This window comes from Lepidochelys kempii, chromosome 13 (assembly GCF_965140285.1).
Source record: "Lepidochelys kempii isolate rLepKem1 chromosome 13, rLepKem1.hap1, whole genome shotgun sequence".
NCBI classification, from domain to species: Eukaryota; Metazoa; Chordata; order Testudines; family Cheloniidae; genus Lepidochelys; species Lepidochelys kempii.
Window position 1 is genome coordinate 14,103,277 of NC_136392.1, and position 8,685 is coordinate 14,111,961.

Below are 8,685 nucleotides of genomic sequence, written 5' to 3' on the forward strand. Positions count from 1 at the left end.
GCAGGAAGGTGAGTTTCCCAGAAAGTCTCTGGGCTGCCTCATGGGTCAACTGGCACCACTCCAGACTCTGACTGAAAGTAACCTGAGCCTTGGCCCTGGGGAAGTGGTAGAAATGTCACACTGACACAGACTTTTACTCTGGCAATGTGTGGCTGTCCCGATGAAAGAAACTTGGCTGGCGCTGGGCAGCATGCTGCATCCAGTGGATAGTCATTGTTTTCAGATGTTTTGCAAGCACTGCTGAGCATAATAATGAAACCAGGAAAGGGAGAACTCCAGGCACACCCCCCAACCCCACCCCAGCATGACCACTGTTGAAATAACTTATTCATACACCCCATTGCTGGGGAAGGAATTGCTCACTTTGTAAAACTGGAGATTATTTAAAAATGCATCCTTTACTACCTGTTAAGAATTCTAAACACAGGCACCCGTTGTCAGGTATTTCAGTATCCTCCTTCCCAACCTCTTTCAGACTGAGACTGCCAGATTATTGCAGTGACGTGCTTTTTACAGAGGAGCTGGGCAGATGGCTACAAGGCAGACCAGGAAATAGTCACTGAAACCCAGAGATCAATAGTAAATGTGGAATATACCTTCTAGGTATGTAACTACATTCTTCAGACAGGGATTGCTTTTTTTATGTCTATTGTACAGACCCAAGCATACTATTGGCACCAAACCAGCAACACGTTGGCCAGTCACATAAAGTTTTGTAACTTCACTGAGAGCCATGAAAGCAGAGATAGTGTAGGCCTGTGGTCTGCCATCTGAACCTGTAGCCCTGTAACTATGAGTTGCTTTTATGGGCATCTCCATTAAATGCAGCTGAAGGGACCAGGGACAAAACGCAGGTACAGTTTAGGGAGTCAACCCCTGCTTTACCTACTACCTCACATACAGTTTTGTATTGGGAAAGGCAGGTTCTAGGTCATGCTATTTTCTCCATGGTCATATTCCACTTCTCTGCTCCTTACCCTAAATGGACTAGTTCATGGACCCACCTTTTGGTAAGAGAACCAAAAAAAAAAGTGCCACCGTGACTTAACAACAAAGTAAAAGAAGCAGTGAGAGGCAAAAAGGCATCCTTTAAAAAGTTACATCCTAGTGAGGAAAACAGAAAGGAGCATAAACTCTGGCAAATTAAGTGTAAAAATATAATTAGGAAGGCCAAAAAAAGAATTTGAAGAACAGCTAGCCAAAGACTCAAAAAGTAATAGCAAAAAAAAATTTTTAAGTACATCAGAAGCAGGAAGCCTGCTAAACCAGTGGGGCCACTGGACGATCGAGATGCTAAAGGAACACTCAAGAACGATAAGGCCATTACAGAGAATTTAAATGAATTCTATGTATCAGTCTTCATGGCTGAGGATGTGAAGGAGGTTCCCAAACCTGAGCCATACTTTTTAGGTGACAAATCTAAGGAACCGTCCCAGATTGAGGTGTCATTAGAGGAGGTTTTGGAACAAATTGATAAACTAATCAGTAATAAGTCACCAGGACCAGATGGTATTCACCCAAGAGTTCTGAAGGAACTCAAATTTGAAATTGAAGCACTACTAACTGTAGCCTGTAACCTATCATTTAAATCAGCTTCTGTACCAAATGACTGGAGGATAGCTAATCTGACGCCAATTTTTTTTAAAGAGCTCCAGAGGTGACCCCAGCAATTACAGGCCAGTAAGCCTGACTTCAGTATCTGGCAAACTGGTTGAAACTATAGAACAAAATTGTCAGACACAATAGATATAGATGAACATAATTTGTTGGGGAATAGTGAACATGGTTTTTGTAAAGGGAAATCCTGCCTCACCAATCTACTAGAATTCTTTGGGGGGGTCAACAAGCATGTGGACAAGGGGGATCCAGTGGATATAGTGTATTTAGATTTTCAGAAAGCCTTCGACAAGATCCCTCACCAAAGGCTCTTAAGCAAAGTAAGCAGTCATGGGATAAGAGGGAATTGTCATGGATTGTAACGGATTAAAAGATAGGAAACAAAGGGCAGGAATAAATGGTCAGTTTTCAGAATAGAGAGAGGTAAATAGTGGTGGTGTCCCCCAGGGGTCTGTACTGGGACCAGTCCCATTCAACATATTCATAAATGATCTGGAAAAAGGGGTAAGCAATGAGGTGGCAAAATTTGCAGATGATTCAAAACTGCTCAATATACTTACGTCCAAAGCAGACTGTGAAGAGCTACAAAAGGATCTCACAAAACTGGGTGACTGGGCAACAAAATGGCAGATTAAATTCTATGTTGATAAATGCAAACTAAGGCACATTAGAAAACATCATTCCAACTATACATATAAAATGATGGGGTCTAAATTAGCTGTTACCACTCAAGAAAGAGATCTTTGAGTTCTCTGAAAACATCCACTCAATATTCAGAGGTAGTAAAAAAAGCAAATAGAATGTTGGGAATCATTGAGATAACAACACAGAAAATATCATATTGCCTCTATATAAATCCATGGTATGCCCACATCTTGAATACTGCGTGCAGATGTGATTGCCCCATCTCAGAATAGATACGTTGTAATTGGAAAAGGTTCAGAAAAGGACAACAAAAATGATTAGGGGTATGGAATGGCTGCTACATGAGGAGAGATTAATAAGACTGGGACTTTTCACCTTGGAAAAGAGACGACTAAGGGGGGATATAATAGAGATCTGTAAAATCATGACTGGTATGGAGAAAGTAAATAAGGAAGCGTTATTTACTCCTTCTCATAACACAAGAACTAGGGGTCACCAAATAAAATTAATAGGCAGCAGGTTAAAAAAACAAACAAAAGGAAGTATTTTTTTCACACAACGCACAGTCAACCTGTGGAAATCCTTGGCCTTCACAACATCCTCTGACAAGACTAACAGGGTTCAAAAAAGAACTAGATAAGTTCATGGAGGATAGGTCCATCAATGGCTATTAGCCAGTAGGGGCAAGGATGGTGTCCCTAGCCTCTGTTTGCCAGAAGCTGGGTGTGGGTGACCGGGGATGGATCACTTGATGATAATCTGTTCTGTTCATTTCCTTTGGGGCACCTGGCATTGGCCACTGTAAGAAGACCGGATTCTGGACTGGATGGACCTTTGGTCTGACCCAGTATGGCCATTCTTGTGCTCTTATGATGAGAAACAAGTTCTTCAGCTGAGAGAGCTCTCTACTTTTACCTTTGACATTTTGTATAATTGCTATGAAAGCAGATGACAGTAATGGTAATACCATGGTAATATTTTCTACATAAACCATGGATCTATCTTTGATGATCCAAGATCTTTTTTCCCCACTGAGATTCATAAGGCCAGAAGAAGCCATCATGATCATCTAGACTGGCCTCTTGCAGAACACAGGGCATAAATAAATTTTCACCCAGTAATTCCTGCAAACGTCCACAACTTTTGGTTGCACTAGAGCACATCATATAGAAAGACATCCTAACTTGATTTGAGAGGAATGTTAACTTGGTGTTAGAAGAGAAGATAAAACACTCTCTGAAAAGAATTTAACTTTGCAAGTGTTCATTTTTTCCTGACTGGTTGTCTCTTATATGATATATGGAACTAAGATCAGAGCAAAGCTAGTGTGTATAAACATTTAGTAACCCAAAGGTCTATTTAATTAAATTTTGTCAGTAATTTGACTGGTGAAAATCTGTCCCTAATAAGTACTCTTTTCAAAACAGAGGGTTGTGGCCTTTGAGAGACTGTAAAGTTATATCAGGTTTCTTTACTTGGCATGGAATTAACCAGGTTGCATAGCTTTATCCTCTCTATTTTGACATCCTTTTATATAAAGAGAAAACCAAGGGGGAGCCTTCTTCTACCTAATCACTCTGTCTGATTAAACAAGGCCAAAAAATGGCCCTATCTTGGCTATAGGAATGTTTTGGGAATTTCCCAAATTATGCAGCTATCCAGTTAATCCGATTTGAGCAACCAGATGGAGCAACATTAACATTAGACACAAAAGACTTAACTCCAGGAGGATTTCTTGGGAAAATGTCAGTGTTCACTCCAAGAACATTTATTGTCATTATCTTGACATTATCAGGGTGGACCATTTTCTGGAGAGGATAACTGTAGAACTTTGAAGGTCTAGGGAAGGCAGATGTCCTGGCTCAGCCCTGGAATTATGCCTCTATCAGGCCAGTGCAGTGGGGTTATTGTGGTGGTTGCTGTTGAAAAAGAATTAGGCATAGCAAGTTCGTGGATCTGATCACAGAGGAGTAGTCAAGGTTAAACATGGCCACAAGTGATCAAAGACTGTGAATCCCTAAGTCTACTTGGACATATTTCTGGCAGAGGAGTTGTATGTTAGGATCATAAAATTTGGGCAGCCCTAAAAATTGGGCTATTCTTTGGCGCCTCCGTCCTTTCCTTATATTTGTAAATATATAGAGTGTTTTTGCTAGAACCCACTCAACGTCCTAATTTATTGCCAGATTTTCAAGAATGTGAAGTCAGTAAAAAAAGGACCTAAGTTTGAATGAATTTACTATGATTGCCGCTGTAAATCAGGTGACAGGATATACAAATTCAGCTCACTGCCCACCTAACTTTAAAAACAAATAAATATGGTCATTAATGAATGCAAGTATTTACCCACTGCACAACTGGGAAAGAAATTCTTACTGAAAACACCTTGTAATGTTATGATTTATGAAAATAAATAATCTATTGACCAGGCTGATATGCCAGTTTATGGAGTAACATAGGTTGTGGAGTCCTAGGTTACTGTAATTATCTTGCCTCTGTCCCATTCAAATATTTTTATTTTATATAGGCCAAAGTGGGGCGAGACAGAATATATTAAAAATACCAGCAACAAATGGAATGTGTCCTTTTACTGGAAGCTGTGCTTCTGATTTTAATATTGTGTGCCTAACAAAATTACTGTCAAGATGGTGAATGTTAAGATAAAAATATATGCTGACTAAATCTGCAAGCAAAGTGAATGCATTTGAATCCTGGGTAACATTACCTACTGAGAAACAAAACATTTATTTTGTTTGCTTTGTGTTTCTGTGACAGGTTACAAGTATCCAAACAACTTTGTCATCCTCAATCTCCTGAGGACATATGCCAAGGGACCTTCCTCCAGCCACACAACAGTGACTCAGGCATTAAGTAGAACTGAATGTCAGATCACAAAGTTATCATCATCCATTCTTCTTTTTCCAGTATGTAATTCATCAGAATCTACACCATACCGGAGCGCAGCTCCAGGACTGACAGCTTCCTTTGAACTGGCTGCTAAGGGAGAGCTCTGACTGATATAGGCTAGCTTCTCCGGGTGGCAGGGATCATTGTCTATGTAATTCTCTCAGCCCGAGTCAGCACAAGGGTGTTATTCCCAGGATTAGTCCTAAATCTGTTGTTATAGCTATCAGTGAAAACAAACTACAAGCAGCAAAGAAGCAGTGCATCTTTTCTGGAGATACAGGCACCAGCAATAGCAAAATGCAAATTCTGATCTATGACATTCTCTCTTAAGAGATAGATATGTTAAATAGTGTGGATATTTAGCTGCATTACTTACATTAATGTTAGTGGAGCTTGCATAGCTAAATCCCTGTATACCATTTTGAAAGTGTATCCACAAAATAAGATATGACATACTAATATAAAATATAAAGAGGGTCATCCTATTGCTTCTTTAGAGCTTGATCCTGCAGGCATGCTGGTAAGAGTTGTGTGGGACCAGTGTTGAGCCACCACTAGAGCTCCTGAGTGGTGTGCTTTTTTACTCATGATCTACTGAGGAGAAGTTAGGTGAGCGGTGTGGGCTTTGAAGGCTGGTGGACTAGCATGACCACTGTGCCTGGCTTTCATCAGGAGGCACCAACAGCTGGCTGAAGGTTAGTGTTTGCTCAGAACTTTCAGGTACATTTCTGTATCAGCAGCCCTCATGGTTGACCCCATGGTCAATGGACCAAATCCCATCCTAAAAACACTCTAAATTATACTAGCAGGAATATTTCCTCTATGGACAAGTCAGGGGCTAGAATTCCTAGCAATTGGTAGCCAGAGGCTCTGTTCAACCCAAACATGCATCTTTTGTTAGGGGAGAGAGAAGAGTGGGCAGTATAAAGCTGGCTATGTCAGCTTTCAAATTCCACAGCTAACTTTAGGACAGCTCAATGGCTACTTTCTTGTGCTGCCACAAGAGGGGCCAAGCATCTGGCTCACTTCCTTCTAAGTACCGATCTTGCCAACACTTAAGTAGCCTCTGCTCCTGGCAGGCATTAGGAGTAATTAAAAATCCTTAAAATGACCACTATGCACTGCGTTGTACTCAAGGCTCATATGTTGTGGCAACTGGCCACTTCCACCCCTACTCACCTGTTCTCACCGCTCTGGTAAAGGTTTACTCAGGTTGTTGAGCACTTATGCAAGTCACTGTCTTAAAGCCTCTCTCCTCAGGTGTGGAGTAAACATGAAGTGCTGAACTTCACCCTTTTGGTCTCCATACTACTTTCTGGAAGTCTCAGCAGCCTGAAAAACCTGATCTGCAAAGTGAAATCCAGTACATAAAGTTCTACATAATTTTACTAATATGATCCCTGTGACCTGATGCTCTGGAGGGCATGAGCTCTCTCCCGCCCTCCCATTGGTGAACAGGTGGAAGTAGTTACAGAATGTGTGTTTCATTTGCATAAGCTTTCTACCCCAAATTCTTCTAGTGGCACTGTGGGATCCACCATGCTATACAGAAATTCAGAATTGGTTGTGTACCAGAATTGACCTGACGGAGGGGAAAATATAGGCATCTCCCTTGTGGGAAGAAATGTATCCCCAGTGGTATGGTTCCTCTCTGGGGATCTTGTGCTGTTGGGAAGACTGACAGGAAACAACAGAGAAGGTGCATCAGCCAGGTGCAACAGTCAGATAGCTCATTGCTGAAGCTGCAGAGGAAAGCAGCAGAGCTGAGTGAATTGTAGTGAGGCCCCTTCCTAGCCAGCTAATAAAGCTGAAATCGTAGCTGGTTTAGGTGTTGGAGCCTCAGAACAGGATCAGTCAGCATGTCAATGAACTTGAGACAGACCTGCCCAAGTGCACATGAGGACACTGGAACTACACTACCCACTTACACCAAACCACGACTGGGGTTTCATGGACAGGAAGGGGAAGTGATGTGGTGAAAGGATATTTGCCTATTGGACATTCAGTGGTGGGTGGGAGTCCAAGTTAATGGGCTACTGCCAGTGTTACTGTGAGGAAGTGTTTTCTTTAGATAGACAGGAAACAGCAACATTCACCCAATAAAGTTTACCTTGTTTAATTCCCACTCGCACACACAACGGATTGCAAACTGGGATGTATTGCCTATTATAAGGGCACCCAAGGAAGGTAGTTAGTGATCCAAGACATCCTGGGTGGGGGCTCAAGCGAGTGGTGTTTGTTAGTTTTAAGAGGGACCTCTAGCTAGCTGAGCCTGACAATTATGCATTTGATGTGGCAAAGAAACATTCATGTTTAATTTTAAATAAACCATAAATGTAATAAAATCATTAGGAAAACACCAGGTCTGATGAAAACTTATCATATTCTATCATATAATTTTGAATATATAGAAATAATTCATTTCTGAATTAAACTTCCACATTTATCTTTATAGTTCTCCTAATGTTGACTGATTCCAGTGAAGTTTGTTTTGCCCTAAATACTCATTACTGAATCAATGTCACGTTAATTTGATGTCTGTGTGAACAATGTCTCCAAGGCAAATTCTTATCTTGAATCAATGCATATTTAAGCATTTATTGCTGCATGTCTGTTGAAAAATTATGCCTGAAAGTATACAATTTTTTGTTGATGTTAAATGTCAGAAGGAAAATAAATTGTCTAATTATAATATTTGCATTTTGAAAAGATACTAATGGTCTCATTTTGCACCATCGACAGGTTTTATGAACTGCCTTTATAATCAATAAATGTTGGAATAGATTTTCAGGGTTTGAGTTTGCAACTGTAAGCTTATTTTCCATAACCAAATTCAATTGGTTTCACATTCAAGTGAGCAGAGCTGCCCATTTGCTCACTCAGGACCAGACCATGACTGGTCCAGTCTTTTGCTCAGGAGAGAAAGGGGGTTGGAGACAACCCCAACCCCTATATAGGGCCCTGGCAATGTGGCTGGGGTTGTAAGTGGGAAATGGAGGAGTTGTGCACCAGAACTGTTCCCACTTGAGCAGATGAATGTGGAAGGGGCAGAGTATGGCAGCCTTAGCTCCCATGCTGTTCTTCCAAAATGTCACATGTGGGGAAGAGTAACTTGCATCCAGTACAGGAATATGGTAAGTTATTATTTCATAGGAGCAAGGTGGGTTTCAGTGCAGGAATTAGGACTCAGAGTCACAGTGTCTTTGTAAGGCTCTCTGGGGCACTGCAGCTACTTTCCTCCCCTTAATATTGTCTGAACCTAAAGACTCAGTCTAGTTCTTAGTAACAATTGTTGTAAAGTGGCTAAACTGTGGCAATTTGATGGGGAAATGTACGTCCAATTTGTCTGAAAACCTGCCCCAGATTCATTAATATTCTTTGCTACTTTTCAAGGTGAAAGTTGATCTGAAAGCAAACGTTGTGGTCAATCATTAACTCAAAGACGAACTAAACAAAATCAAGGAAACACAATTACCTGAACAATATGATGACATTCCTCTTACTCAAAACAAAGGT